The sequence below is a fragment of the Lycium barbarum genome, chromosome 2 (genome assembly GCF_019175385.1).
Source record: "Lycium barbarum isolate Lr01 chromosome 2, ASM1917538v2, whole genome shotgun sequence".
NCBI lineage: Eukaryota > Viridiplantae > Streptophyta > Magnoliopsida > Solanales > Solanaceae > Lycium > Lycium barbarum.
This window is the reverse complement of record NC_083338.1, coordinates 73,711,031-73,738,688: the sequence shown is the minus strand read 5'-3', so window position 1 is coordinate 73,738,688 and position 27,658 is coordinate 73,711,031.

Sequence of the window (27,658 nt, the reverse complement as noted above, 5' to 3'; positions counted from 1 at the left end):
AAGAGGTTAGTTTTCATGCTTATTTCATGTTATCATGAACGTTTGGTTGTTGAACAACTTGGATAGAAGAAGAAAGTAGAAAATAAGGTCTAAATGTAGCTTTTATGACGATTTTGAGTAGTAAGCTAACTTGAGTCATGATTCTTAGTATGATATGGGTATGATCTTGTTATGGAAAGTAGTAATAGTGATAAGGAAGCACCGTATGTGTTACACCTCGGAAAATTTCCCGTTGATGCACAGCGAATGGGCTAACGAAGAGCACGATGTGTATGGTATTTCAATAAGCAAATAATGACATTTGATGACCCTAAGTAAGATTTCAAATACATCTGATGTTAGACAAGAAAAGTTTCCAAGAGAAGGCAAGGCATACGATAGGTATCGGACGAGAATTTATGAGTAACAAGTTGATGACGGCTTAATGATGTTTTGACGATGAGATATAACGTCCCTTAGATTGTTAATGAAGTGTTGAACAAGTGTTAATAAGATCCCATAAGGATTGGAGATCAAACAAAGTAGCGAGAACAAGTTCAGTGGACTGATGGGTTATACGGCTCATTATACGGACCGTATAATGATATACGGACTGTATAATGGACCGCGGAACCATCACAGTGAAGATCACTCACTGGTGGGATTATACGGTCAGTTATACGGATCGTATAAATTTATACGGCTCGTATAATGGACCGTATAATGGTCACAGAGACGAGTGAATGAAAGGTCCCTTTCACATTCATTTATATGAACCGTATAAGTTTATACGGACCGTATAAATGTCCGTATAATGTCCCGACAGATCAGATTTTTGTGTTATTAAAAAGGGGACGAAGTTCACTATTTCATTTCCATATCACACTCCTTCTCTCTAAAATATCTCTCTAAATTTATTCTACAAGAATTCAAGAGGTATTAGTGATCAACAATACAAACTAAGTGAATCAAGTGTAAGAAAACCCATTAAAGATCTTTTAAGTCAAGAAATCTCATTGGAGATGAACTAGGGTTTTTGCTCAAGTGAAGTATTACCAACCAAGGCTTGTTCCTACAACATCTAAGGTAAGATTTATGGTATTTCTATGTTGTTTAAGGTATTAGAGAGTTGAAATACTTGGATTGTAGAAGGGTATAGAAAAATGGGTGATGAATGTGGAATAGTGCCATTTTGAGTGATAACTTGAATTGAATCATGATTCTTGATGTGTTGTGATATAAATATGTTATAAATAAAGTTGAGAACATGGGATAGGAAATGAATGTGAATGAACGTAGTCGTGTGTTATAACCATGGATATGGGTGAATGGAAGCAAAGTGAGAAATATAGATAATGTGGATGAATAAATATTATTGTTATGATATCGTGAATGTATTATTGACATTTGGGAGTTGATATATGCTATGGAGGAATGTCGTGTAAATAAAGGAAATGTTGTCCGATTTTCTCTAGTTTTAGTCATGTATGCTAGCTATCGATTTCTAATGATAGTATGACTTTAATGAAGATAGAAAGCACGGGAAAAGAACGTGCAAGTGGTAAAATAGTTGAACGGAAAGGTATGTAAGGAAAACCCTTCTTTCATAAGGCATGGTTCTTTGGCCAATCATCTAAATCTTCTATAAGTCTATGATGTCCTTCAAATGACTCGATCTTCCGAGCTATTAATCTTACGATTCTTGATATGCTACGATTGTACTAAGTTCCTCATATGACGAGTAAGCCTATAAAGATAGATGCAATGAATGACGATAACGATGATGATGATGATAGTGATGTTATAGTGTAATTGCTTATAAGCTAGTACTTATATGTAACTATGTATTACTATTATGGAACCCCGAGCTTATAAGGCTGGGTAGAATATGTATCTGATTATGTAACGCGCGCACACCTCTGTAGATGGTACGGATAACCCTGAAGCCTTGGTAAGGCCATGTAGATGTAACCCTGAAGCCTTGGTAGGGCCAGGTATATGTAACCTTGAGCCTTGGTTGGCCAAGTAAGTATGAAACACCGATCCTTCATGGTCGGGTATGCTATGCAAATTCTATGTATATGATATGATTATGTTTATGATCTAGATATGAGTATGAATACGAATATGGTACGAATATGAATAAGACTATGTATATGAATACGACGATGAACGCAACGTAAATGGGTATGGATATGAGTACGGATACGGATATGGATGTATGTACACAAATACGCATTAGAAATGGAAAGTTCCTCTGAAAGGCGAGTAAGTTCTTATGATGATGATATTACTATCTCCCATCCTATGTTATTTCTCATGTTGTATATTATGCTTTGATGTTGATATTGATCATGCTTTGCATGCTCAGTACATTCTTCGTACTGACGTGATTTTGTTTGTGGACGCTGCGTCATACCCGCAGGTGCCCAGGGAGACAGACTTGATCCATAGCTACATTCTCATAGACTACATAGTAGAGCTCCACTTCATTCGGAGCTATAGATTTTGGTTACTTATTGTTTTGTGTACATAATTATGGGCACAACGGGGTCCTGTCCCGCCTATATTATATGACATACTCTTCTTAAAGGCTCGTAGACATGTGTATATGGTTAGGTATTTTTGGCCTTGTCGGCCTATATTTTGTATATCATTTTGTTAGCCTTGTCGGCTTATGTACATCTATATGGCATAGATGCCAATAATTATATAAAGGTATTGTTGTCCAATGGGACTCGTATGATTGATGAATAGGAATGTATGATTTAATATGTGACTCACCTAGATGTAAGTGTAAAGGTACGTTAAGGGGTTCCCGGGTGGGCTAACACCGGGTGCTGGTCGCGGCCCTCCGATTGGGTCGTGACAAAATTGGTATTAGAGCAGGTCTGTCCTAGGGTGTGTCTATGAGCTGTGTCCAGTAGCGTCTTGGTTATGCGTGTGTTGCGCGCCACACTTATAAACAAGAGGTTACCGGCATTTTAGGAATAAATGACCTTCTTTCTTCATAAGAATCGTGCGATAGAACTATGATATAAGAACTTCTTGTTCCTTAACCGTGTGTTGTGTATTTTAGAAATGCCTGTAAAGAGAAAAGCTACAGTAACCCAAAAGGGCAAGAGGGTGGCAGAAAAGCCGGCTGAAAGAGCACCGCCACTGGTAGTAGAGGAAAATGAGTCCTAGAATGCGGCTGAATCTCAGTCCTCCCGTTCAGTACCTATATTAGAGGAGCGTGAGGGAGTCTCAGCCCCAGCTCCAGCTCCTCCGCCGGATGCTTCAGGACAAGATGTAAAAGAGGCCATACATTTGCTTACTCAATTAGTTGCTGCCCAGACTCAGCGGCAAAGTACAGGGCAAGGTGATAGGGCTGTTAGTGCAAGGGCCCGTGACTTCATCAGCTTGAACCCTCCGGAACTCTTTAGGTCAAAGCTGGATGAGGACCCTCAAATTTTTATTGATGGTATGTTGAAGACGCTTCGGTTGATACATGTTTCTGACACTGAGTCGGTGGAGTTGGTGTTATATAGATTGAGGGATTTCTCGATCCATTGGTACACGATTTGGATGGCTTCACGGGGAGCCAATGCACCTCCCCCGGTATGGCAAGAGTTTGTTGATGCTTTCCTCCGACATTATATGCCTCCAGAAGTTCGGCGAGCTAGAGTCAATAAGTTCTTGAATTTGAGGCAAGGTAGTATGAGTGCTTTAGAGTATAGTCTCCGCTTCAATTCTTTGGCTAGGTATGCTTCGGCCATGGTAGCGGATATGGGTGACCAAGTGCACCGATTTGTGAAGGGCCTAGGGCCACAATTGATGGATAGGTGCTTGGCTGCGTCCCTTTATGACAATATGGATATTTCACGCATTCAGGCCCATGCTCAGAATTTGGAAGAAAGTCTACAACAACAAAGTAGTGAACGCGAGCATGATAGGGGACATAGAAAGAGGGCCAGATATTCGGGTCTAATGAGTGAGTTCAGAGTTGGGCACAGACATTGGTTTTCTAGGCACTGAGGCTATTTTATGACTAGTGCACCTCCACGATTTTCAAGCCAGTGATTTGATAGATCCACTCATTCTGGGCCGAGTTAGAGCTTTTCGAGATCTCAGTTTAAAGGAGATTCGGGTCAGGAGAGGTCACACGTGCCACGATGTTCCCAGTGTGGGAACTTACATTGGGTTCCATGCCGATCGGGTTCAGATGTTTGCTATTCATGTGGTCGACCAGGCCATATTATGCGTGATTGCCCCTCAGTGCATGGTAGAGGTAGGACCCTGCCATCAGGGTCAGTAGCCAGGTCTTCAGCATCTGTACGCCCTATGGGACCAGGTTCACATGCGCCAGTCGGCCATGGTAGAGGCAGAGGGAGAGCACACAATTTTAGCGGTCCTCAGCACCGTATTTATGCTTTGGCTGGACGCCAAGATCTTGAGTCTTCTCCCGACGTGGTCACAGGTATATTATCGGTATTTTCTCATGATGTATATGCTTTGATTTATCCGGGCTCCACATTGTCATATGTTACTCCGTATATTCCTGGTCGATTTAGAGTCGAACCGGAGTCGATCAAACCTTTTGAGGTGTCCACACCCGTTGGTGAATGGTAATAGCTAGTCGAGTATATTGAAACTGTATAGTTGTGATTTGTGACCGTCGTACTATGGTTGACTTGCATGAGCTAAAAATGGTAGGTTTATTTCCTATCTAAAGGCAAGGAAAATGATCACAAAAGGATGCATTTATCATTTAGTTTGGGTTCAAGATGTAGAAGCTGAATCGCCAACTCTTCAGTAGGTTCCGTGGTGAATGAATTTCCGGATGTGTTCCCGGAAGAGCTTCCAGGCCTCCCTCCCGAGCGGGATATTGATTTTGCCATTGATGTGTTGCCAGGCACTAAGCCTATATCTATTCCTTCTTATAGAATGGCACCCTCAAAATTGAAAGAGTTGAAGGAGCAATTGAAAGACTTGCTTGAGAAAGGCTTTATTAGGCCTAGTTCATCCCCGTGGGGAGCACCTATATTTTTTGTTCGAAAGAACGATGGCTCCTTGAGAATGTGCATTTATTATCAGCAACTGAATAAGGTGACGATTAAGAATAAATATCCTCTTTCGAGGATTGATGACTTGTTTGGTCAATTACAAGGCGCCAAATGGTTTTCAAAGATAGATTTGAGATCCGGGTATCATCAAGTGAGAGTTAGGGAGAAAGATATCCCTATGACAACCTTCAGAACAAGATATGGCCATTTTGAGTTCCTAGTAATGTCATTTGGTCTAACTAATGCACCGGTAGTGTTTATGGATTTGATGAACAATGTGTTCAGGCCCTTCTAGATTTGTTCGTGATTGTGTTCATCAATGACATCTTGGTGTATTCTAGGTCCGAGGCAGAACATGCGGATCATTTGCGTGCTATCCTTAGAGTTCTCCAAACTCGAGAGTTGTTTGCAAAATTTTCTAAGTGTGAGTTTTGGTTGAACTCAGTGACATTTCTGGGACATATTGTTTCAGCCGATGGTATTCAAGTAAATAGCCAAAAGATTAAGGCCGTGAAGACTTGGCCAAGGCCCACAACCCCTACGGAGGTTCGTAGCTTTCTTGGCTTAGCAGGTTATTACGAGAGATTTGTGGAAGGTTTTTTTTCTATTTCTGCACCACTCACAAAGTTGATCCAGAAATCAGCAATGTTTCAGTGGACGGATGCTTGTGAATGTAGTTTCCAAGAGCTAAAAGATAGATTGACCTCTGCACCAGTCCTAACACTCCTAGACGGATTGGAAGGTTATGTTGTATATTGCGATGCTTCAGGTATTGGGCTAGGCTGTGTATTGATGCAACATGGTAAGGTGATTGCGTATGCTTCAAGGCAATTACGGAAACATGAGAAGAATTATCCAACCCATGATCTAGAATTGGCTGCAGTGGTTCATGCATTAAAGATGTGGAGACATTATTTATATGGTGTCCATGTGGATATTTATACAGATCATAAGAGTCTTCCGTATATCTTCAAGCAGAAGGAATTGAATTTGCGGCAACGACGATAGTTGGAATTGCTAAAGGATTATGATGTTGATATCTTATATCACCCCGGAAAAGCAAATGTTGTGCTTGATGCTCTTAGCCGCAGATCTATGGGAAGTTTGTGTGATGTATGACCAGCGAAGAGGGAAATGGCTCGTGAGCTCCAGCAGTTAGCTAGCCTAGGAGTTCGAGTAGTGGACTCAGGTGGCAGGGGAACTACCATTCAGAATCCCGCAGTGTCGTCGCTAGTAGCGGAAGTGAAAGAGGGATAATACGAAGATCCCATACTAATGCATTGTAGGGATACACTCCCTCAAAAAGAGGAGTCATCATTTGAGATTGTAGAAGACGGAGTTCTCCGATGTCGAGGCAGATTATGTGTCCCCGATGTGGCAAGTCTACGCCACCAAATATTGAGAGAAGATCATTCTTCCCGTTATTCTATCCACCCAGGAGCAATGAAAATGTATCATGATCTTAAGTCTATATACTGGTGGAATGGGATGAAGAAGGATATAGCAGAATTCGTAGCTCAATGTCCCAACTGCCAACAAGTGAAAATCGAGCACCAAAAGCCGGGCGGATTGTTGCAAGCTATAGAAATTCCAACTTGGAAATGAGAAATAATTAACATGGACTTCATTACAGGCTTACCCTGTTCTCGACGTAAGTATGATTCTATATGGGTGATTGTGGATAGACTCACAAAGTCAGCTCATTTCTTACCAGTCAGAACGACATATGCGGCGGAAGATTATGCAAAGCTTTATTTTAAAGAGATAGTATGACTCCATGGTGTCCCAGCATCTATTATCTCTGATAGAGGGACTCAGTTTGCATCCAATTTTCGGAAGTCCTTCCAAGAGGGTTTAGGGACCCATGTGAGCCTTAGCACGGCATTTCACTCGCAGACTGATGGACAAGCTTACCATTCAGACTCTTGAAGATATGTTACGGGCATGTATGATAGATTTTGGAGGTAATTAGGATGATCACTTACCCCTCATTGAATTTTCTTATAACAATAGTTATCATTCTAGCATCCAGATGGCACCGTATGAGGCTTTATATGGGAGAAAGTGTAGATCCCCAATTAGGTGATTCGAGGCAGGAGAGGCTAAATTGATAGGGCCAGACTTTGTCCAGCAAGCCATAGAGAAGGTTAAGCTCATACAAGATCGGTTGTTAGCAACTCAAAGTCGTCAAAGGTCCTATGCGGATAATCGTCGAAGGGACTTAGAGTTCCAAGTTAAAGAAGGGCATTATGAGATTTTGAAAAAAGGGGAAGCTTAGTCCCCGATACCTTGGGCCTTATGATATTGTGCGCAAAGTAGGAAAAATGGCCTATGAATTAGATCTACCTCCAGACTTGGAGTCAGTCCATTCAGTTTTCCATGTCTCGATGCTTCGAAAGTGTGTTGGATATCCTACTAGGATCGTGCCAATAAATAAGGTACAAGTGACAGAAAAGTTGACTTATGAAGAGGTGCCCATTGCCATATTAGATTGGCAAGTACAGAGGCTTAGAAACAAAGAAGTGGCCTCAGTTAAGGTTTTGTGGAGAAATAGTAAATGAGAGGAAATGACATGGAAGTGGAAGAAACTATGAAATCCAAGTATCTGCACTTATTTCAGCCCCCGGGAGAGGGCCAAGATAACGTGGATGAATAAAGATTATTGTTATGATATCGTGAATGTATTATTGACGTTTGGGAGTTGATATACGCTATGGAGGAATGTCGCGTAAATAAAGGAAATGCTGTTCGATTTTCTCTAGTTTTAGTCATGTATGCTAGCTATCGATTTCTAATGATAGTATGACTTTAATGAAGGTAGAAACGTGAGCACGGGAAAAAAACGTGCAAGTGGCAAAATAGTTGAACGGAAAGGTATGTAAGGCTAACCCTTCTTTCATAAGGCATGGTTCTTTGGCCAATCATCTAAATCTTCTATAAGTATATGATGTCCTTCAAATGACTCGATCTTCCGAGCTATTAAGCTCATGATTCTTGATATGCTACGATTGTACGAAGTTTCTCATATGACGAGTAATCCTATAAAGATAGATGCAATGAATGACGATAATGATGATGATGATGATAGTGATGTTATAGTATAATTGCTTATAAGCTAGTATGTATATGTAACTATGTATGACTATTATGGAACCCCGAGCTTATAAGGCCGGGTAGAATATGTATATGATTATATAACGCGCGCACACCTCTGCAGATGGTACGGTAACCCTGAAGCCTTGGTAGGGCCATGTAGATGTAACCCTGAAGCCTTGGTAGGGCCAGGTATATGTAACCTTGAGCCTTGGTTGGCCAAGTAAGTATGAAACACCGATCCTTCATGGTCGGGTATGCTTTGCAAATTCTATGTATATGATATGATTATGTTTATGATCTACATATGAGTATGAATACGAATATGGTACGAATATGAATAAGACTATGTATATGAATACGGCGATGAACGCAACGTAAATGGGTATGGATATGAGTACGGATACGGATATGGATGTATGTACACAAATACGCATTAGAAATGGAAAGTTCCTATGAAAGGAGAGTAAGTGCTTATGACGATGATATTACTATCTTCGATCCTATGCTATTTCTCATGTTGTATATTATGCTTCTATGTTGATATTGATCATGCTTTACATACTCAGTACATTCTTCGTACTGACGTGCTTTTGTTTGTGGACGCTGTGTCATGCCCGCAGGTGCCCAAGGAGACAGACTTGATCCATAGCTACATTCTCAGAGACTACATAGCAGAGCTCCATTTCATTCAGAGCTATAGCTTTTGGGTACTTATTCTTTTGTGTACATAATTATGGGCACAGCGGGTCGTGTCCCACCTATATGATATGACATACTCTTCTTAGAGGCTCGCAGACATGTGTATATGGTTAGGTATGTTTGGTTTTGTCGGCCAATATTTTGTATATCATTTTGTTAGCCTTGTCGTCTTATGTACATTGACATGGCATAGATGCCATTGATTATGTAAAGGTATTGTTGTCCAATGGGACTCGTATGATCGATGAATAGGAATGTATGATTTAATATGTGGCTCACCTATATGTAAGTGTAAAGGTACGTTACGGGGTGCCCGGGTGGGCTAGCACCGGGTGCTCGTCGCGGCCCTCTGGTTGGGTCGTGACATATGAAAATGTGCTAAGGTTGGGTGTGAAGTTGTAAGTATAAATTGAACATAAGGATGAATTTTGAAGGTATAATGGAATGAGATTACTTGATTATGATATTGTAGACGTTATTGTGGTTGTTGGGAGTTGTTTTGTAATATGGTGGGAGTTGACGAAATAGGGGAAACGCTGCCCAATTTTCATTATATCATGAATCATTCTAGTTTGAATTTAAGAGTATCATTAAGGCTTAACTATGGTATGAATCCTTCTAAATGTAGATTGTTCAAGCTTCGACGGTGAACGGTAAGTAGTTGAGAAGACAAAGAGGTATGTAAGGCTAACCCTTCTTTCATTAAGGCATGATTCCTTTGCTATAAACCATTTCATGAGTTCTATAATGTCCTCCAAATGACTCTATCTCTAAAGTTACTGAAGCTCATGATCCTCGATACTTTCACAAATCTATTGCATCCCTTATATGATAGTTGATCCTCCAAGGATAGGTGTGACAAAAACGATGATACTAATGATGTTGATGATAATTATGGACTCTTATGTATACGGGTCTATGTATGTATGATTGTTACATAACACCGAGCTTATATGGCCGGGTAAGATACCTATTGCACGCACACAAATGTAGTTGGGTACAGATAACACTGAGCCTTGGTAGGGCCAGGTATGTATAACACCAAGCCTTGACATGGCTGGGTACATGAAACACCGAACCTTCATAGTTGGGTATGATACAAATAAATATACGTATATGTACGTGAGTAAGCTTTAGAAATGGAAGGTCCCTATGAAAGACAAGTAAGTAAATATGATGATAGCCACTAGCGGTACAAATGGTTTTATTACCTCCTGATTCTTCTATATTATGCTATTTCTTATGCTCCTACTATGATGTTGATTATGCTTTACATGCTCAGTACATTATTCGTACTGACGTCCTTTTGTTTGTGGACGCTGCGTCATGCCCGCAGGTGGCCATAGAGACAGGCTTGATCCATAGATTTCTTGTTCAGGGACTGCTTAGAGGAGCTCCATTTCATCCGGAGCTACAGTTTTTGGTATTATTCTTTTGTGTACATATATATGGCATGGTGGGGTTCTATCCCGCCTATATGATGTTACATACCCTTCTTAGAGCCTCGCCGACAGTTGTGTATGGTTAGATGTCTAGTGGCCTTGTCGGTTCATATTTTGTATATTATTTTGTTAGCCTTGTCGGCTCGTGTACATGGACATAGGCATTATTTATTGATGATGATAGAGATGTGTCGTTGCCCGATGTGATTAGTATTGTTGACGTATGGAAAATCATGAGTAGGCCATGTTGCTCCCCTAAATGAGAATATGAATGTACGTTAGGAGGTTCCTAGTGGGGTAGCACCGGGTGCCCGTCATGACCCTCCGGTCGGGTCGTGACAAAGTTATCCCAAATTGAAGTTGAATCTGACTAAACGTTTATACCTACAATTTCTGCTTCTATGAAAGCTGATAAAAGTATGACTCGATTAACAATCCTAATACACAAATCTAGACTCAAGAACTGTAAAACATAAACTCTATCAAACAAGCTCTTCAATCTTCTTCTTGTTTTAGGGCACACTTCAACATTCAGAGCTCTCAGTCTCTTGCTTTTTACAGTTTTAGTTTGGGCTCTAAATTTTTTGTTTGTGAGTGTGTGAGACTTCTTCATGGCACAAAAAATATTTATAACTCTAAGTTTGCCTCAAGTTGGCTGGACTCAATCCCTACTAGGTAAGGCCCACTATTAGAGTTAAAGTTTGAGTTGACTTGGGATTCTTGCATTCAACGCGGCTTCAGTGTCCTTGTAAAAGTCTGAAGTCTCGTGTTAATTATGACAAGAAATCCTGCAAAACTGTCCTCCAACGCTTTACCATAAAACACAAATCCTACTCGCAGTACGACTGTGAACTGGAACATGTTCTTGGACCTGGTTCAAGAACTTGGTTCTTTTGCCTCTGAATCTTCTCACTATCTGAGATGGAATATATATATAAACCCGTTCCATGCACCTTTGTCTCACATCTGTCTCTTACTCATCCTCTACTAGCTCGTCCTCCTATCTCGGATATAGAACATGTCGGCATACCTAGTTCGCTTGTCTTGTTTGTTTATTTTTTCAATTATCAAAACGGACATGCTTTATGCCATCACAAACTAATATTGGGGAAACATACTAATAAACATAAAGAAAACACTCATGATATAAATATGAAAATAGAAGTACAAATGGTAAGTGGAATGCCCAATACCCAGATAAGACTAAGTCATAAGCAAATTGTAATACTACCTTTAACTATTTTGGGACGCTGTCACAAAAAAAAATACTGGAAAAAGTTGAATCTGCGACGGTTGAAGTCTCACCTCAGCCAGTAGGACTCAAACATGCTAACTCAATGGATTGCAACTATGATACTCGCAATTTTATCTGCCTGTAGCAGTAAATGGTGAGTTAAAAGACTGTATGATCAACAATTTGTCCCTATCATACTCCTGGGATAAGTTTTTAAAAACATCATAGTGCATAATGAGTATAATCATAACATAGAACAAGTATAAAGCACCATGCAAGTAAGAAACTCAATCATAGTATCGTAATCAAATATATTGTAATACTTCCATGCTAAAACTAAGAAACTTATAGTATTGAGAAACTTATACTACTGAGAAACTGCTATGGTACATTGGTTTCGTTAACCCACATGTACTCTAATTACCCGTGTCTTTGGTGCGTCTATAGCCTGTCTGACGTGCCATGTGCAATGAATTGACAATACCTCTTACCTGATAAGCGCTCAATAATTTAAAGATGTTATCACTAAATTAAAAAAGGCATGAATTCCAAGCTATACATGGTGCACAAGATCTGTGCATTGTCAAAACCCAAATTACCCAAGTTGTGATTGCCACCCAACAACACCTGTGCCAAGTGAAATATAAACATAAAACTCATAATCTGAACTCATATCTATATCAAGTCTAAGTAAAATATTTGAATAAAATAAACAACTTTAGATATTGTTTTACAACGCGTGTTGATTTGTGTGCACCTTAGAAACTCAAGAAAGCGGTTGAATTGGGTTGTACCAAATTTTCATAACCACTTAAAATTTAGCCAACTCGACTGTTCAACCTAGTTCATATATATGTTCAGTTTAATAAACAAAATAGTAAAGTGTAGAATAATAAGAACACATGATTTTTACATGGAAAAGATACCTGGCTCAAAAGGTGCAAATAACATTACCTACTCTAGTAGGATTTAATCCTAAACACCGTTAACACGAGCGAACCAACATTCAGATTATCAAGTCTTTCTCATTAAAGACTTAACTACAAGCCTTCACATTAATAGTTACCCTACTACTATACTCCCCTCATGTCACAATGACTTGACACAATAATTTTTCTTCACTATAAGAACTTATAATGACACCACAATTGTTCTTTTTAATAAAAACTTATAATAACTCGAGGACTACTTTTTTCAATAAGAACTTTTAGCAACTTTTTTTTAAAAAAAAATTCAAGCCATCACCAAGGTATTATTCATTGGTGTTGGGGGTTAGGTTTTGACCCCTACCATGGCTATTTCTTTTGAAAAGTATTACCAAAGAAGAGGGACATGTACCTTACCTCAATAGCAAAAGGAAGATTGTAAGATAACAACCTTCAAGGGAAGCGATTAGCCTATATAATGTCTCTTTCCATACTAACAAAAGAATTAGCTCACAAAAAAAGTTAGCTTTGTCAAATATTTTTCTAATACTAGAAAGTTCACATTTATCTCTTTGAAAGGATCCCTTCACTTCTTTTGGAAGATATTGAAAAGAATAGTAGAAGGTACCCATTCAACTTGAAGCTGTCATTTTTGGCAAAAGGTCTGCCACCTGTTTGGCTTCCATAAAATAGTGGTATATTTGAGTTTCATCCTTGTTGATGTTCAACAGTATATCCTTGATGACCATTTTGAGCTTGAGATTGGAAGTGTCCTAATTTCTTATCATTTCAGTGATGATCACTGAGTCTAATTCCAAATCAAAGTTGCTGATGTTATTTTGCTTGCACCATTTCCCTCCATATCTAGCAGCTTGAGCTTCTACTTGGGTTATTACTATCACATATAATAAGCCATAACCAAGTCACCATTAACATTTCTTATGACTCTACCAATCCCTGCTCTAGCATTGTTACTCCAAAAACTGCCATCACTGTTAATTTTATATCTCCCATTAGAAAGTTTAATCCCACTTACAGTTTTACAAAGGACCACTAGTCTAAGTCTTTCAACAGTTTGATCAACTTGAGGTCAGTTCTGACAATTATCTAGCAGGTTACATCTAGCAAATGCAACACCAAGGGTAGCTTTAACAGTCCATAAAATTTGATTCTCCATTCATCCAGTACTGAACTTCTTTTGTTCTCCAAATTTACATGAAGTCCAGCTTTTCCAAATCTCCCACAGGATACATATAGGAACAATTCGATACATCAGCTTATGAATGTTGTTATGATGCTTCATATCTCTCTAGGTCTTCATAATTGTTTAGGTGAGCAGTGCTCATGCCTAATCCCCAAAGATCCTCCAAACAACTTCCAAATGTAATCAACAACATTTCCTTCAATGAAGACATGCCGCATGATTTCATATACAGGTGTAGTGCAACAATAACATGTTGATGTTATCTATCTTCCTTTCCTTCTAGAGTTGTTCACCACTTCATTGAATGGAAGTTTCCTGAAAAGAATTCTCCAAGTTAGAAATGATATTTTAAAGGGGATGCATTGACGCCATACCTGGTTGACCTCAACATTCTTCATTCTGGTTTGTGTAACCATATTCCAAGCAGTATAGTTAGCAAAGTTTCCATCCTGAGTACACTTCCAGTAAGCATAGTATCTTTGGTCAGGCTAGCCAATTTTAATATTTCTAATATGTTGCACCATGTGTTCAGGAAACAAGTTTCTAAGTATATGCAGATTCCATATGACATCACTGATGTAGTCCTTGAATTTGTCCTGTGGGTTGATAATGTTGTTAGGAAATAGAGTAGCCAGAGCTCCTTTTTCAGTCCAATTATCAAAATATTGCATTCTCCATCATTAATTTTCCAAACAATGTTAGGTTTTGCTTTCTCTCTGGCTATCACAAGTGATTTCTAGGCTTGAGAATTACCAGAACACCATTTCTTGGACACAGTATGAGTTGAAATGCAGTAATTGGCTTTCATAAACTTAGCCCAAAGAGAAGGTTGAGTTCTATATCTCCACCACCTTTTTGTCAGACTCTTACCCCTGAAGAACTCACAGATAAAATCTATGATATCATGCTTAATAATAGTCCAACAAAATTGAAAGAACATACCATTGAAGCTACCTGATCCAGCGGTACTAGTTGGACTCATGCTGAGCATGGCCTCTCTGATTCCATCATCTTCATGCATCTTGTTCAAAAAATAATTGTCCTCCTCATTAATCAATTGAGGAATACAATTCAGCAGAGAATGATTCATAGTAGGTTAGGTCAGGTTGAACATGCTTTTTGAAGTGTCTGATAGTTGTATTGGCAATTCTATCATCCCCTTGCACCCCATTTATCATTATGATTCTTGATTCTGTGAATGCACAACTTATTCCTTCTTACCCTAAGGACACTATGAAAGAATTTGATATTACAACACCATCCTGGAACCACTTGATATGAGATTTTTGTCTAAAGATTGAGTCCTGCATGTTGAGCCATCTGACATATTCAGCATGTCCCTTGTTGAGATCTTCCCTGCTATGATCAGAATTATAGAAGATCTAATTCTTCCAAATCTTGGATTTTATCCTCCCAATTAGTCACTTTTTCATATACATCTCCGATAGAGTCTTTAGACCATTGACTAAACTTCTTACTGAGACTTTTCAGTTTATTGCAGTCTGCACATAGCATTCCCAGTGACATTCATATTCCATGATTCTTGGATAATATCTAGGAAGTCACTTTGATATGTCCAAAAGTTTAGGAACCTAAAGTATTTATGAAATCATTCTGATCAGAATGACATAACATTAAAAAAGGCCTATGATCAGATCCAGTTCAGACAAATTATTTGACCGAATTAGTATGAAACTTTATTGACTAATGGTCCTTAACAAATACTCTGTCTAGCATTTTCCATACCCTTTTGTTGGGTCTTCTTTTGTTACACCATGTGAATCTTGGTCCAATAAATCCCACATCTGTCATGCGACAAGCCTCCATAGTTCTTATGAAATCAAAGCAACTTTGAACCTTAATAGATCTTCGTCCCTATTTCTCATCAGGATCAATTGTGTCATTGAAGTCCCCTCCAATACACCATGGCTCAGTAATACTGTTGATGATGTTCTCCAATCAGTCCCATAAATCCCTTCTTTCTCCTAAAGAACATTTTGTATAAACAGAGGAAATGACAATTTCATTGTTTCCTCTCTCTTTAAGTTCAATAGTGAGATGTTGTTCATCATTTTCTAGCACCTTAGTCTGATACAGGTGATTCCAGAAGCACCATATCTTACCATTGGTGTTGGCTAAATAATGTTGAAAACCAAGAAATTTTTTGTATCCTTCAATCTTCTTCATATTGACAAAAGGTTCCATAATAGCTACAAAAACCACTTTGTTAATGTTGACAAGGTATTTGAGTACGTCAATGGCCTTTTTGGACCTTATCCCTCTTATATTCAAGAAAATGTCACTAATCATGAAATTCTATGGTGCATGTATTTTATTTGTGAACCTTCACTTTACCAACAGTTTTCTGTCTGTCCATCAAAAGTGCGGATATTTTGACTTCATGTCCTCCTCGGCTTCCCATATAGTCAATTCCACATTCTAGTTCTTTTATAGCACTTTTATTGAAGCGACTTTCTTAGTCCTAAACTTACAAACTTGACTTTCTTAGGCTATCTTTAATCGCTTTTTTTTTTCTATAGGAACAATTAGGGATGGATCTTTGTGAATTTCTTCACCATGGTCACATGAAATACTTGGTGTACAACAACCAACTCTGGTGGCAACTCTAGCTCATAAGGCACTTGACAAACTCTTCTTAGGATCTTGTATGGTCCAATATATCGGGGACTAGGCTTCCCCTTCTTCCTAATCTCATAACACCCTTCATAAGTGAAACTTTCAAAAGCATCCAATTATCAACATGGAATTCTGAACCTTTGTGTCACACACCCAAATATAACCTCTGGTGACTTTGAGCCATTTACAAACGCTCCTGAATCAACTTGACTTTTTCCATAGCTTGGTGGACCCATTCTGGTCCCAAAAATTCTGCTTTGCCAACTTCAAACCAAACCAAGAAGTGATCTACACCTACGCCCATACATGGCTTCAAACAGTACCATCTTGATACTAATATGATATCTATTATAATAGGCAAACTCGATGAGAGGCAAATGATTTTCCCAATTACCTTTAACATCTAGAACACATGCCTTCAACATATCCCCAAGTGTCTAAATAGTGCATTCTGCCTGGCCATCTATTTGAGGATGAAAATCTGTGCTAAGAAGCTACCTAATCCCTTCTGAGAAGACTTCAAATAAAAAAATTTGTTGTGAACTGGGCGTCTCGATCTAATATAATGGACACTGGAGTCCCATGGAATCCGAAACTTTCCCGAATATATAATTTTCCATAATATTTTGATGAATCAGTTTTTGCTTGCTGCCAATTTGGACACTTAGCCACGAAACCAGCTACATTGTTCTTCATTCCATTCCAACAATAACCTTCTTAAGTTCATGATACATTTTTATGGAGCTTGGGTAGTTATAACATTTGGAATTGTGCGCCTCTGCTATAATCGTCTCTTTGCGTCTATCTACTTCTGGGACGCATAATTTTTCTTGGTACCTTAGAGTGCCATCCTTGTTTGAAAAGCATTGATTTATGCTTGTGAATCCCTTCCTTTAGCAGGGATAGATAGGCATCAGGAAGCTATTTTCCTCTTGCGTTTGGCTATTAAAGAGGATTTGGCACTGTTTTGTACAACTCTACCATCTTCATGGTCCAAAAGTTGAACTCCTAGGTTTTCTAAATGATGATATTCTCTCACAATGATTCTCTTGTCTGCCTCAGCATGAGCTAAACTCCCTATACTTGATTTCTTCATGAGATACTTCCTGAAATACTCATAGTATTCTTGCGCGCTAAGTCTTTGACCAGCACCCTGAAGATTGGAGTCTCGTGCAATGGTACTACCCTTGTGGCACATAACTGGGCATGATCTTATAGCTTTTCCGCGATCTCTTAATTGATAATATCTGATCTTGACACAAGTCGATGGATGATCATTCTACTCAATTTGTGTTTCTTGTACATGCGAGGCACATTCCTTATGGAGACTATCTCATTATGCCCTCATTACTGAACTGAGGTTCTTCATGTGTCATTCTAACTCTTCAGGTTTTCAAATATTCAACTGGACTTAATGACTATGTAAATATCTCTCCCTTAGACAAAAGGTTAAGGTCTTATACTCACGGATCCTTCTCTTTTGTTGGGAACCAACTTTCCTTATCTTCTATAATTTTTTGCACTTTACGTCACTGACGACTCATCTTTCGGCTCACTTCTAAGCAATCTTCCTTGCTAGGAAAATTGAATTACTTACATGGACTGGGAACTAATGTATTTTTTCGCATATTCTATCTTAATGACTAGACTTTGCTCCCACTGACAATCTTAGGGAAAACCCATTTTTGGTAAATCTTAAAGATTATTCTTCTATAGTTTGCTCTCTTACTGCTTAGTTGATTACTTCCTCCACTGTCACTGTACTTTGACTTTAACTTCAACTCTTTGTGTTCTAACACGCATTCGGTGTATTCAAATGGTTACCTACTCACTAATGTTAACCTGATTGTGGAAATCGTACCTCTACTAGCGCTGCTGGAATTACTAATTCACTATATCTACTCAAAACTTATTTACTATTCTTCTACTAACCACCTGCTCGCATCATGTTATCTTATTCTGCTTTGAATAACGAGAGTGAAGCATAGGGTTATTTCTAATTCCCTTATCATCCGACCCTTTTCTGCTATCGTATACTATCTTTTCTAAACTATAGACATGGATCACACTTAGAGAAATTTCATCTATCTTAAACGAAAATTGGAGTACCTAACCCCGAACATTTTGTACACTTTAAAATCATATCAGACTATACACATCCAGGGTAATAACTTACTCACATAACCTAAGAAGGAACTGTCACATGTTCTTATCTCATAACAATATCTGCTTGTTGCAGTAACTTACTAATGTAGTACTTTCTAATTCTGATCTGAATAAACTTATACAGTTAAAAATTATTCCCTAAAATTCAATATTGTTTACTCTTGGTTCTCATTTCTGACATCATATCTTCTTAGTCATGGGTATGAGTCATGAAAAACACATCTTTGTAATATCAAACGTTTCTGACTCGTAGGTATTTTGCCTATAGGCTCTTTTTTGTTCAAAACTAAAGTGAGCAGTTTATGCCCGTTGCGGCTAATATCATAAAATATTACCCTATAGGGTCTTAAATCTGAGCTATCATCCTCATACTTGTGGCTTCAGTCCCAAAAATTAAAATTAACTTATTTTGTAAGGTATAGAACATACATATACTATCATGCACAAAATTGTCCTTTAGAAGGTACTATCACCTTATAAATTACTTCCCGATCCATTCGGCGAGTCTTGGGTCTTAACCTGGTCTTAGAACATGTGAAGATTTCTCTATAATCATCGTTATGTACATCTTTCCTTAGAACACATGTTCCTTATATCTTATCATTCATGAGGTAGTCACATCTCCTTTTCTTGAGTACGTTGTTATTACCTGATTTCATAATCCAGTATATAACCTTCCTATCACGAGAGACCTGCAGTAACCTTCTGGTGCCTTAGTACTTTTCATGGCACTAATCCTTTTTGCCTCATGTGTTGAGTTCATTCACTACCCAACATGACATGATTGACTAGTTTGTGAAACCTCTGACGTGAGTCTAAAATACTGAACTGCAAATGAGACAAGACGCCCAAGATGACATGACTACTGAAAAGTAAAGACAATGCCCCGAACGAAGTGGGCCTCACCAAATAGTTAATACAATGAAGTCATAACGAGCAGATCTGCCATCCTGTAAATCAATGTCTGGATCACGAAACATAAGCCCCCAGCAATAGGGACATAAGTATACTGGAATTGTACTTGTATGTAAAGCAACTGAATGAAAAAGTAGTAAGTGGGGTGCTCGGGAAATGGGAAACTCAAATCAATAAACACGAGTACTTGAAGTGATAAGAAACTGAACCTGCAAACTATACCTGAAACCAAGACATGACCAAGATTTGCCATGATGATGCTATAACATTGTTACACCGTGGAAATGTCATGTCGTCGTGTAGTGAATGAACCACTGCGAGCTTAAGGATAACAGGAAGTTCTTGAGGCTATAAGACGGATAATTAGTGGTCTTAGAATGCATACGTTAAGATTTTGAAGTCATATGAATTGACAAGAATAAGGATTAGTAAGGGCAAGTGGAGTATAAATGGAGTTTAGGAAAGGTTTCATAAATTATTGCGTTAAGAATTGTTTGGTAAGGCCTTGAAGGCGAATTATAGGGATGTTTAGAACATTGATGAAGTACTAAACAAGTGTTAAGAAGGTTGTGTAAGGATTGGAGATCAAATGAAACGATGAGGACAACTTCGGAAAAACAATGAGTTACACGAACACATTATACGGCCCTTGGAATTTTATACGGACCGTATAAGGGTCCGTATAACACCCAACAGAAGTGGTATTTTGCCTGTTGGTGAACCACGATCACTTATACGGACCGTGGAACTTTATACGGACCATATAAGGGTCTGTATAACCCAACAGCAACAATGTTTTCCATGGTAGTGAACTATATATATATATATTTACACGGATACTTATACGGACCGTACAATGTTATACGGACCGTATAAGTGGTCCGTATAAGTCCCGATAGACTGATTAAGTTGCAACTATAAATACATGTTCCCACTTTATTTCCTCATTCTTTCCACTTCTCCACTTCTCTCCAAGCATCTAGAGGGTTCCACACACTTCATATACAAGAATACAAAGGAAAGCAAAGAAAAATATCAAGAATTCAAGTGAATCAAGTGCAAGAAGCTCACAAGGGTTCCTCCAAGTCAAGAATTCTCTTGGGAGTGAAGCTAGGGTTTTGGCTCAAATGAAGTATCTGCACTCAAGGCTCATTCCCACACTATCTAAGGTAAGTTTCACGATCATTCCATGTTTTTTAAGGTATTGAAAGGTTGGAAGACTTAGATCATGAAAGGAAATAGAAAATGGGTTATAAAGATGAAAATAATCAGATTTTGAGTAGTAGCTTGAGATGAGTCATGATCTTTGATATGTTGTGCTTCTAAAAATGTTATGAATGATGTTGAGAGCATGAGAGAAATGTTATATGAGAATGAATGTAATGTTGTGCTATGATCATGATTATGGATGACTTTGAGAGGAAATTGTAGGGATTGGATAATGAGGAATTTGATAAAAGTTATTGATGATGATATTATGAATGTTGTTATTAATGTTTGGGAGTTGATGTATGATATGGAGAAAGTAGTATAAATAAAGGAGACGCTGCCCACATTTTTCTATAACTTTAGTTCAAACACGCTTATGTTATCGATTATCTAATATGAGTATAAACTCTCTTGAAGGTAGAAACGTGAATATTGGAGAGGAACGTTCAAGCGATAGAGTAGCTAAATGAAAAGATATGTAAGGCTAATCCTTTCCTTCTAAAGCATGAATCTTCCTAATTTTCCATGATCTTCCTATATGATGGAAACTATGAGTCCATGAATATACAAAGCTACATATGCACATGATTAAGGAAGGACATACGATACGAGCATGATAATGATGATGATGAATATAAGTATGAAGAATCCTAGAGTAATATAAGATGTCCATGCAGCTAATGATCCTAAGTATTATTTCATTGATGATTTTCCTTGTGTACACTGACCTTAAAATGCTAGTTCCTCCAAGGTGAGACATGACGATTATGACTACTCCATAACATAGTCGGGGGTTCACGACCTTATGTCACCTTGACATAACCATAGTTGCCTTCATGTTCTAATGTATGTTTTGTTGATAAATGTATAATAATGTACGTATATGATATGTCTATGAGATGTGTAAAAATGTTAAGTTTATGATCGATTATATGACGATACGATTCCACCGTGCCTAGTTGGCCGGGCATGTCACCGCGAAGGCCGGCTGCATACGATTCCACGGTGCCTAAATGGTCGGGCATGTCACCGCTAAGGCGGGCTGCTATATTTACACCGAGCCTAGAGGGCCGGGCATGATCACCACTAGTGGGCGGCTTATAATGGATACCCGGACGCGGGTTAGCGATGATGAATTATACAACACGATGATGTATGCGCTATGATGATACATGTACTGTGATTATATATATGATGTATGTATGAAATTTATCCACCCTTAAGAGTTACGCTGGTTGTATCTTCACCTTATGACTTATGATTTCTGTATCATGTGCTTTTCATTCCTGCCTTACATACTCATTACAATATTCGTACTGACGTCCGTTTTCTTGGACGTTGTGTTCATGCCCACAGGTAGACACGGAGGTGATCCAGACTCGTAGAGTTATCAGCAGATTTACAAGAGTACTCCATTTCTACGGAGATGCTATTTGGTTTATTCTTTTGTGTGTATATATATATATATATATATATATATATATATATATATATATATATATATATATATATATATATATATATATATGTGTATGTATTTTGGGCACGACGGGGTCTTGTCCCGTCCATATGATCAGTACTCTTGTAGAGGCTCATAGATACGCATGTGTAGGTAGTATGGTCTCACAATGTTACTATTGTATCTATACTATTATTTTGGATAGCCGAAGGGCTTATGTATATAAAAGTAATTACGTTTCCAAATGAAGAATGATTTTTCTATGATTGAGTATAAAGTTAATGAATGTACGCTTAATGAGTATGATAAGTAATAGAATGAGCGGTGCTCGGTGGTTAGCCCCGAGTACCCTTCACGACCCATAGTCAGGTCGTGACAAAAGTGGTATCAGAGTAGTTCAGTCCTAGGAAGTGTCTACGAGCCATGTCTAGTAGAGTCTTGTTTATGGTGTGTTGCTCGCCACATCTATAAACAGGAGGCTACAGGGCATTTAGGAAAAATGACCATCTTTCATCTTAAGAGATCGTGCGATAGAGCTCTGTTATAAGATTTTCTCCTCTTAATATTGTGCTATGATTTCAGAAATGCCGCCAAAGGGAAAAGCTACAGCCGCCCAGAAGGGTAAGACTTCGATGAAAAGGCGGGTAGAAAGAGAGCCGCCAGTGAATTTAGAAGAGGACGAGTCACATAATGAGGCCCCATCTAATACTTTCTCTACCCTGCCCAATGTAGAAGAACAATGAGGAGATTCAGCTCCAGTTCCTCCACCGGTTGCTTCGGCTCAACAAGTGACCAAGGCTATCCACCTATTGACCCAGTTAGTTGCCGCCCAGACACAGCGGCAGAATGCGGGTCCAAGTGATAGGGCAGCCAGCACCAGAGCCCGTGATTTCATGCGTTTGAATCCTCCGGAATTTTTCGGGTCAAAGCCGAATGAAGACCCGCAAAGTTTTATTGATGAAATGTTGAGAACATTGAAGATTATTCATGCCTCCGAAATTGAATCGGTGGATTTGGCATCTTATAGACTCCGAGATGTGGCGGTATTATGGTACAATAATTGGATATCATCAAGAAAAGAAAATGTGCCTCCTCCCGTGTGGAAAGAATTTGTAGATGCTTTCATCCGCCACTATTTGCCACCCGAGGTCCGCTGAGCTAGAACAGATAGGTTCTTAAATCTAAAACAAGGAAATATGAGTGCCCGGGAGTATAGCCTTCGGTTTAATTCATTGGCTAGATACGCCCCGACTATGGTGGCCGACATGGGAGATAGAGTGCATCGATTTGTGAGTGGCTTAGGGCCAAATTTGTTCAAGGATTGTTTGATGGCTTCGTTGCAAGATTGGATGGATATTTTTCCGAATTCAAGCTCATGCCCAGAATTTAGAAGGACAACAATATCCACAAAGGGGTGATCGTGATACTGATACGTTATTTAGTGGCTCTAAGAATAGGATTTTCTTTAGAAGCATACATATACGTTATTTGTTCATTTCATAAAGGTCATGCCAAAAGAAGGAAAGGTAGGCTTTACATACCTCGATCGCTCGCTAATCAAATCTCGACTCAAGTCTCGGGCTCCCCAATATCTACAATAACGTTATTAATTACCAAACATTAGCTACAAGTACTTAGAAATCCAATTCTAACTAGTACTTGTCTACAGAAATTTCGGCAGCATCTCCCTTGTAAATTCAACATCCTCGAGAATTTAACTCGGCCAAATTTATCAACAACCATACTAATAACAACAACAATCAATTTAAAACGCATTCTAACATTATCAACCTTCTTCTCTACGTAGCTTATCAACATTCAATTCAATTACTTACATTCAAGCCAATATCAACACTCACATATTCATTACTAACCCGAGATCATTCAAACACAGTTCAAGAACATTCCAAACAATCTACAAAATATTCAAACAATTCCACCAACACCATACTCCACCCGAAATCTCTACAAATGCAACAAAACTACAACGACACGTTTTCTACTTTCAAATTCATAACTATCACAACAATGCTCACTTTAGTAACTCCATTTCCATAATTACATAAAATCATATTAAAATCACATTAATTTCCTACAACAACCCACAACAAATTTCAATGCCGACTTGAACCATTGAACCTTCATTTACATCATAAAGGCCACAACAACACAACTAACATGCTAAATAAAATTAACTCATCTTCCTTTCACCATACAACATCATACGGCCACACATACTCACACACACCCACACGGCCACACCCACAACACACTATTTTCATGCTTTTAATTCAATTCTACTTACTACAACATATTTAAAACGTCCATAACATATAAAAGAATATAAATCCTTACCTTTTTCCTCAATTTCCCACTTGAATAGAATTCTTGAACTTGCCACCAAAGATATTTTCTTGCTTCAAAAATTATACCACGTTGAAGAGGGTCTTTGAATTAGTAGGAATACAAGAAAACTATATTTTTTTGGATCAAGATTTTTGGTCTTCACTTTGGCTCTCTTGGCTGAAAATGGGGTGGTCTTTTTTTTTCTTTGAAGGTTCTTGATGCTTCTAGTAATTTTGATCTTGTTTAACACACAAGTTGTTTATGAAATTTTTTGATGTGGAAATATTAAGAAAGGCTAGGGGTAAAAAGGGAAATTCACAAGGTGGCTCATGGAAATATTAAGAAAAATTTGGGGTTAAAAGTGAATTGTGGGAAGTTAATAATTCTTGGAAAAAAGGGCCAAGTGGCCGTATAGTGTGGTGTGGGCCTTGGCCCACATGGATGCAAAATATAATTAAGATAAAAGATGATAAGTTTATCATATTCTTCATCTTTATCACTTAGAAAATTCAAGAACCTTGGAGAAAAAGAACAAGAGCTATTCGGCCATGGTAGAAAAAATTGAAGCCCTCAAATCTTGATCACAAAAAAATATTTTCTTCTAGCAATTCAACCAATGGTCCTCTTTAACGTGGAGTAGTTGTTGGAGCAAGCAAAATACTTATTTGTGCACTTTACCATCCTAGCCAAGTTGAGAAGTGTAGTGAAGAAAGGTAAGGTTTAATCTCCTTTCTCATATGTGATGGGTGGTTTGTGCATGTTGTAGTATGTAGAAATGAATGAAATTCATGAAACCCTATGTGTTGGTGGTGGCCGTGTATGTGTTGGGTTGTGTAGGAGTGATGAACCAATTTTATCTAGTATTTTTAATTGTTGGTGTTATGGATTCTATGATGCAAATGAAGATTTAGTGGTTTAAGTTGGCATTGAAATTGTTTGTGGGTTGTTGTAGAAGTTAATGTGATTTTAGTATGATTTCTTGTAATTATGAGAATGAAGTGCTAATGTGTAGATTGTTGGTGTAGTTCATGAATTTGAAAGAAGGAAATGTGTTGTTATTGTTCTTGTTGAATTTGGAAGGTTTCAGACGAAGTGGTATGTTGGTTGGGTTGTCTTGAATGTTGTGAGAATTGTTTGAAGTGTTCTTGAATCATGTTAGAATGATTTTGGATTAACACTTGAATGTGAAATCATTGGTGTTAGCTTGACTGTATATGGTCGATTTGAATGTAAATGGGATGTTGCCGAATTATTTAGAAAAGAGTTACTAACGTTAGAATGCGTTTTGAGTTGATTATTGATGTTGTTGGCATGATTGTTGGGATTGTTGTTGATGACTTAGCCGAGTTGAATTCTCGGGGTTGGTTGTAATTACAGGGGAAATGCTGCCGAAATTTCTATAAATGAAGTGTTAGTCTAGGATTGGACTCTTAAGTATCTATAGCTAATGTTTGAGATCTTTTGAAGTTGTTGTAGATCTTGCGAAAGCCGAGACGTAAGTTCGAATTAGCTTAGGAAGCGGGCAAGGTATGTAAGGCTTACCCTTTCTTTCTTTTGGCATGTCCTAGAGCTAAGTAAGTTATGATACGTATCTTGGGGTAACTCTATTCTTGATTCCGAGCTTGTTAATGATTCTTATTCACTTCTTGATATAAGTATACCTAGTATAGGTGACCTTATTGTACGATTGAATAACAAGCAAAGCATAAAGAGTTCTGTAAGTAGTAATGTCCCTAACTTTCGTAGATGGTCTCAGGTTGTCTTGGAAATGTTCGTAGAGGTTTTTATAATGAATAACGTTCCTAACTTTCATATGCTAACTCGGATTGTTTTGGAAACGTTCATGGAGGTTTCTATAATGAATAATGTCCATAACTTTCTTATACTAACTCAGATTGACTTGAAACGTGTTTATGGTTTACTAATGATTTCGAGAAAATTAGTTTTGTGCTAAAGGAAACATAAAGTTGATTTTCAAAACCACTCCGAAGGGGGTGCGAGATTTTACTATTTTGTTTCATTTACGATTCATGTTTGCACTCCATAGCATTATTTCTTTGCATTGATATTTGTGGATTAAGTTGTGTTGACACCCTCATTATTATTATTATGCCGGAAGCGGCATGCCCGAAGGGGCCATCATTATTATTATGCCGGAAGCGGCATGCCCGAAGGGGCCATCATTATTATTATGCCGGAAGCGGCATGCCCGAAGGGGCCATCATTATTATTATGCCGGAAGCGACATGCCCGAAGAGGCCATCATTATTATTATGCCGGAAGCGGCAGTCCCAAAGGGGTCATCATTATTATTATGCCGGAAGCGGCATGCCCGAAGGGGCCATCATTGTTATTATGCCGGAAGCGGCATGCCCGAAGGGGCCATCATTGTTACTATGCCGGAAGCGGCTGTCCGAAGGGACTATTGTGTTATTAGCCGGGAGCGGCCGTCCGAAGGGACTATTGTGATATTATATTCACATTGTGTATGCTAGAATTTGTGTAAGGTACTACATGGCACGGATTGAAATGCTGTTCCAGGTTACTCCCGGGTTGCTTTTAAACTGGTTTACTGTTACGCCTTTCCTTGTTTATGATTCAGTAATGCTTTACATATTCAGTACATATTCCGTACTGACCCCCTTTCTTTGGGGGCTGCGTTTCATGCCCGCAGGTTCAGGGACGCGGTTCAGCAATCCAGCCACCTAGGAGGAGTCAGCACTGAGAGTCAGACAACTCCACTTGCTTCGGAGACTGTTCCTGTTCTGGTATAATTTTGTGTATATATTGCGGGCACGACGGGGCCCTGTCCCATCACCTATGCACAGTCAAACTCTTTTAGTAGTCTGCGAACAACGTGGGTGTCATGATTTATGTTCGTCTTTGTCAGCCATTGTCTTGTTGTACAAAAGTGTTGGTAACCTCGTTGGCTTGTCTTGTCATATGTTATGTATATATATAAGTATGCTTTGGGATGTTTGAGTTACAGGTCGACTTCGGTATTCTATTTACAGCTTTCAGACATAGTTAAAAAAAAAAAAAAAACCCTATTGAATGCTATATTTGAGAACAGGTAACATAAGTTGGGTTATCGGGCAGGTTAAGCTCGGTCACTCGTCATGGCCCTAGGTTGGGTCGTGACAATTACCTTCATCCTCATATAATGTTTCTCCTATGTTCTAAATATCATTTATAACATATCTACACTCGTAATATACAAAGAATCATGGTTCATATTAAGCTACTATTCAAAAATGTCACCATTCTCATATTTTTAACCCATTTTATTTTTCCTTCTATA